The sequence below is a fragment of the Balearica regulorum genome, chromosome 3 (assembly GCF_011004875.1).
Source record: "Balearica regulorum gibbericeps isolate bBalReg1 chromosome 3, bBalReg1.pri, whole genome shotgun sequence".
Lineage (NCBI taxonomy): Eukaryota > Metazoa > Chordata > Aves > Gruiformes > Gruidae > Balearica > Balearica regulorum.
The window spans coordinates 66,766,174-66,772,628 of NC_046186.1; the positions used below are offsets into that span (position 1 = coordinate 66,766,174).

A 6,455-nucleotide genomic window follows, 5' to 3' on the forward strand; every position below is an offset into this window, starting at 1 on the left:
CTGGTGAAATGATTCATTGGGCAAAAACTCAAATGTAAATGCCTTTCTTTGGGACAGATTTACAAATGCAGCTAGGGAACAGTATTCAAATTCCAAAATCAGTGCAGGAAAAGAGTGCAAGGCAGGGAGAAGAGGCAGTTGCTGTTTTCTGACCTTGCTTTCCACTTGGGGAAAAAAAAACCCTCAATGCTTCCAAAAGACACAGAACTCCCACTCTCTATTCAGACAATTAACGTAAGAACAGTTCTGACATATGTAGAGAAAACTTGCCAGATTTATCTTCTGTACCTTTCTAGTAATTGCTTCCAGTTACATAGCATGGCTGCAGTATCTGGAAAATGAAGTCAAAAGTAGCAATCAATTCAACAAAAATCTTCTCTAGTTAAAATGGTTTGTTACAGAATCCTCTTGCAGGAAGATTCACATGTCCTTTAAAATCAACCCAGATAAATAAAAACCCTGACCCAGGACTTGGTCCAAAGACTTTTGAAATCCTATAGTCAGGCCCTTGCAGTCTGAAATGCTTTCCCATACTCAGCGTCTTTTCCTTCTTCTTAGGAACAACTCCAACATTTCTGTCTACACCTGTAATTATCTGAAATAAAGTTCAACATGGAAAACTCATCTAGAGGGGAAGTATGTGTTTAAAATATCTAACTCTGGTCATTCAAACACCAAATTTATATTCTCTAATATAATTATGTAGTCACAGGGGACTGGACTTTTCAGCTACTTTTAGGCATTTACAGATCAAAATATCTTTCAGAAAACACCATTTGGCATCCAAATGCCTCTAAAAATGAACTCTGGCATCTGCTTTTCAGTGAGCATGGAGATGATGCTTTTGCCAAGCAGGTGGAGTAACCAGTAGCCAAGGGCTTGATTTTCTAGTGCCCATAACTGACTTTTTCCTATGAAATGCAACTGAGCCTGAGGTTCACAGTGACAGAAACCAGCTATCAACCTCTGATACATCAGCATTAGACTGTAGCTCAGGAGAACTTAACTCTGAAAGATGATACATCTGTTAAACATCTTGGCATTTCTGAAAAGCTGGCTGAGATTGTAATCCTCGAATCAGCTTCCAGGTCCTTGTCTTGAGGCTCTTTTAACCCAGTCTGGGCAGTACTCTGAATATAGGTCATCTTCAATGAGATATGCTCAGATATTCATGAATCTGATGGCAAGATGTGGACCAGAGGAAAATAATATATACTACATTTCTCAATAATTACTAAAAGGGAAAATGAGATACTTTGGAACTCTGTAGTGTTCATGTACTTCTTCCCTTTTCTTCCTTTTTGACATAAAACTTGCATGTAAAAATGTGAGCTGACATTCTCTCATGCTTCAGGATATCAATCACCTGTTGATAGACTTGGAAAGAAAGTTCCTCTAACAAGTTATATGTAAATATCCTCTATCAAGTTTCTTGGGATTTGATGGTATTAAAAACAGATGAAGGGGAAATCTGAATTGTAACTGCTCAGCAGTGGTAATTCGTGACCAAGGTATGATCTGGCATGGAGGGCAAGAAGATCCAGCTGCAGAACGGGTTAAACTGGCTGGAAGTAGGAATGCCAGAGACAGAATGATTTCATGTGGGGGAGTGAGGTTTCCCTTGGTGCTGAGATAAGAAACAGCCACAGCATTGTCTTGTAGCGGTCCTAGTGCCAAGGGGCCACCTTTGGGCAGCAGAGCTGGGCTAGGCGATTGACTCAACGCCAGGCTGAGGTGCCCGGTGCTGATGCTTGCAGGGTTGGTGCTGGTGCAAGTGTACATAAGGTATTGGCTGGTGACACATCTTTGCAGACTCCTTGTAGATCCACTTATGGTGGTAGGACTCTGTCCAATGCATCAAATGTTCATCAAATCTTTATATTTAAGCACAAACTTGTGATTAATTTTCCTCAAGGGAGACAATGCAAATTCCCCAGTATGTAGATGTAAGACTTGTCCAGTTTAACAGCTCACATCTTGCTACTCAGCTGATGGCCCTCTGACCCAGCAATGCCCTTCTCTGCACTGTCTTACGTACTCTGATGAAAAACTAGTTTTACTTAATCTTTGCATACCTACCTATATTGAAACCATTCTTCATTCCAAGTATTTTTATGGTGCTTAGTTAAAGCATGTCACTGGGAAAAAACTTTCTTGATGAAAAATATGGGGAACTCATTAGGTTATGACCATAAACCCATTTTATTTTCCACACATGAACCACTTTACTGCTCATTTCTCCAGAACAGAACTTGAATTGAGAGCCCTTACATTGACCACAAGCAACTTGTAGAGGACAGGTGAAATCTCAGTCCTGCAACCTAAGCAAAAACTTACACTGTGTCAGGGAGGCCAGAATGTTACCTACGATTTAAGCTGCCATAGAGCCAGCAGTCAACAAGTCTTTCTTTTTGCTCTCTACTAGGGATTTTTACCCTGGTTTTCAGGACTGTGCCTTTAAAGTTCAGGGAAGAAAATTAGACCTCAATACAAGAGAATGAACTAAGGGGAATTTACACTACAATGAAGACTCTGTACTCCTTCCCACTGTCACCACTCTCAAACCCATCCCAGGATGAATCGAATACCACCTGATTACATATCTCCAGCCTGTGGAAAAGGTCAAGGACCACAGGGTTATGTGTCAAAGAAACTGCACAAGCACCATAAAGGGAGCTACCTAGGATTAGTCAGTAGGAAGCACCAGGCAAGCCTGCTGGTAGAATTTAGGATATCTGAATGTGGCCCTTAATGTAGCATTAAGCTAGAAGTTACCTACTTGACTTTTAAAGGGAGTAAACAAGGGAGACCTAGACTCTAGAAAATTCACAGACCGTTTGCTCATCTGAATTTTGTGACACAAACAGGCTCTTAGTCTTTGAGAACTGGGACCAGTGAAACCTCTGTTACCCACATAGTCACTCCCATCATCTGCCTATGCCAGAGTAAAAGGACTCAAATACCATAATGTATTACATTACTGCAAGATTTCCATCTCGCTATATCCAACTTGTTATCAAAACTAGATGTACACAAATTGCTTTTGTTTGTCCTTCATTACAGGGAGCTGGGACAGACCAAAATGAGCAAAGTATATGTCTTCAGACAAAATAAGCTAAAAGCTCAGACCTGCAGTAACTCAGTTGCTTGCAGTCATCTATCCAGGCTCTTGGGTATGATGAGACATTTTATTAAGGCAGGAAAACCCATTGCAGTATGCTGGTCATTAAAATAATTGTCCAGGATATATATTAATGTAATAAAAAACTTAATAACAGTTTCATTTACTTTGCTCTACCTTAAACAGTCATTTTAAGAAAGGACACTCCACATCTGCTCTCTAGCTGTGCAGAAGAGCCAGCAGGCAGGTGGGTCTGTCCCCAGTTGGGACTACTGCTAGCGTAGTGCACATGTATTTTGGAGACAACAAAAACACACGTAGGCTGGCGTGGTGTTAAAGAGATTTTTAAACACAGATGTATAAAGCCATAAATGGATGATTCAGAAGTGATTCAAGCAAAGCATCTCAAACCTTTGGAGAAAGCCATCCCCATGTCCCTGTATGGGCAAGGATAATTTTGGTTGAATCCTTTACAAAGAAAGTAACATCTTAAGTCTTTCGCTGGCAGCTATCTGCTGGCGACTCTGTTGCCTCTGTTGCCATGATTATATCTTCACTCCAGAATCAAACCATTTGCCTTCCAGTGAATGCCTTTTGGACTAGCCTGGCTGGAAGCAGACCACACTGTGAAATAACACCTGTACTACACACAGTGACTGGCTTGCCATGCAGAGATAGGATTAGCAGCTGGGGACCTGAGCTAATAAACTGTAGCTAATGTTCCCTTGTGAGCCCACTAATTTGAGTTAAAAATGCCACCCTGCTCGAATTAAGAGGCTTGTGTGTAGAAAGGATTTGCAATGGCAGCAACACACAGGTTATAACAGCAAAAAACCTCTCTGACAGTTATTATGACCTTTGAAGCTCTGAGAAAAATTACAATTAATAAATTATATAAGCTTATAAAATGATCTAAACTAGAGATGATGTGATACACTTCTCTGAGTGTCAGTCAGAGCCAAGGAGAAGGAAGGAGGAATCATCTTTACACTGTTGTTAGACCTCTCCAGATGTTCAGCCAGCTTGGGAAAGAAAGGGGGCTTGGCAACCTCTGTCAGTGAGACACATCCCCATCTGCACCAGCCTCTCTGTCTCAAACACAGCAGAGCCATGGTGACAGCCACCACCTCCACCTTACATGCTTCGGCCATGAGAAGCCTGAAGACGAGAGCCACAGGATTAACCTTCTGGCCTTTTCCTGCCCTAGAAACCCTACACTTACACACAAGCACAAAGAGGCTTTTCCAAAAGCCTATTTCAACATCTAAGTCTCCTTGTATGCAGCAAAGCCAATTTTTCATCCTGTTCTCTATAACTAGGGCCAGAAATACTTCTGTCTTCCAGGACCAGAAGTGAATGCCAGAAGACACTAGGAGTTGCACCTCTGGGATGCATTGACAATCCAAGTTTCGCTTTAAATTAAACCAGCAGACGAAGTCCCATAGGACTATTCAAGTCTACACAGCACAATAATATGCAGTATATAGAGCCCTGAATTGATGCCAACTGAGTCCACAACAGAAGTGCAGTAGGGTACTCGTGGTGGCCGGCCCTGGTCCCCCACTGACGGTGCAGTGCTGCGCTGGCACAGCAGCTTCCAGACCCAACCTAGCACCAGCCCCACCGCTTCAGGTCAGGGTCAGGGTGCGGAGCATGCAAAGATTGCAAAGGTTGCAAAGGATGCAAAAGATGCAAAGGATGCAGGATCAAGCCCACTATTTGGGCCACTTTTGGATCAGTATATCTGAAATGTTTCTTAAAATTCCTGAATAGTTTGTTTTTTCTCCAGATACGATATCTTGCTGACCTGGTATTGATACTGTGTCTGCTTGCAATTAGAGGATATGGGGCAAAACTACAGGTTTTATAGAATTAAGCCATGTAGGGAATGCATTTATGATCTTGAGTGAGGCCTGAGCTGTTTCTAGGTTGTGATTAAAGCACAAAACAGTTTAAGAACAGGAAAAAGTCCAGCTATCTTGCTATGTCTAGCCTTCTTTCACTTAAATTTCTATTTACCACATCCCTCACCTCATCTTTTGTCCAGAAATAAATCTAGGTGACTCTTAAGCTTATTTATGCTCCTCGCTTCAATTTCCTTTCTTGGTAATTTATTCCAAATGTCAACTGAAATTTTGAGTTATAAAATTCTCAAGTTTTTGGAGCTATTTATAAATTCTAGGTGTGCTCACAGTAATGTAAGTGTCACCTGAAAAGGGAAAGCAGGATCTGATATCAAACCTTCAAAGTATGTTTTTCAATTTGACCTGCTTCCCTTTTGTTCTCCAACATATGAATCTTTTTGTAATATCTATTGGCTATGACAATCCTATTGCTTTTTTAAAAATCACATGACTATTCAGAGAAAAAAAAATACCAATTTGGTAACGAGAGATGTTATATAGACACCAGCCTCACATTTGTCAATGCAGGCACAGTCTTGGGATACTGTTCACGTTTCCAAGACTAAAATGTAGGTGCCACTAACACTTTCTCATGGAACCGTATATTGTTAAATCAACATAACTTAGAGGCAGCTTCCTCTAAAGGGAATGCAAGATTAGGATTTGCAGATCTATTCACTTTCCATGCCTCTGTGTCTAATCTCTTAAGGTAAAGTTGGCTCTTGAGTTCTCTAATAAAGCTAATCCAAACATTTTCAGTGATATTTTTTATTTCCATAATTGCCACTCTGCCAAACCTAGAATGTTTTGTTAATCAAAAAGGTTTCCTATAGCCTATCACAGAAGAATGCAGAATAGCCAAAAGTGTTATTTATAGGTCCTCACCTTACCAGGAGCAGCTGTTGTTTTCCCATATGCCAGGTTAATGCCACGTTAATCTTTTGACTGTTTTCTCTTTCTGATTCTTCTCTGTTTGTTATTGCTAAAAGACTCTGAAATTCCCATTTTCATTCCACCACATGTGGACCAAAACCAAATTTCAAAACTTGAGAAAAATTCACCAAAAGAAACTGCTGTTTTCTGGCCAGGGGTAATCAACCATCTTAACTACAAATACTCTTAGCACAATAACCCAGTACAAAAGAAGGGGAAATCTCACGACGAGTGTAAACATTCTGATGCTTGCAAACCAGTCCCAAATGTATTTTGAAATACATTCCTTCGTCATTGCTCGGGATGCTGCCTAATGAGTTGACAGTAAGCCAGTGACAGCCTAGCACAGCAAAAGTTTAGTGCTTCCTTTTTTGGACATTCAAGTATTCCCTATTGTTTTGAAGCCGTTAGTAACGCTGCTTCTTTGCCTTTGCCATCCAACAAGCCCTTCTCTAGCAATGATTCATTCAGGTTCTGGCACCATGTAGGATAAGGGA

General features: G+C 40.9%; 1 long non-coding RNA gene across 6 annotated transcripts in view; it reads right to left on the reverse strand.

Annotated features, from left to right (window-relative positions):
* LOC142601008 (uncharacterized) overlaps nt 1–6,210 on the reverse strand; it is a 42,557-nt gene extending 36,347 nt beyond the window's left edge. For 5 of the 6 annotated variants that reach the window (XR_012834560.1, XR_012834555.1, XR_012834559.1 and 2 more), the window contains exon 1: nt 5,911–6,210. This is a non-coding gene — a long non-coding RNA (uncharacterized LOC142601008). The remainder of the gene's footprint in view (nt 1–5,910) is intronic. The other variant, XR_012834556.1, reaches the window with a different exon arrangement.
* Between the last annotated feature and the right edge of the window lie 245 nt (nt 6,211–6,455).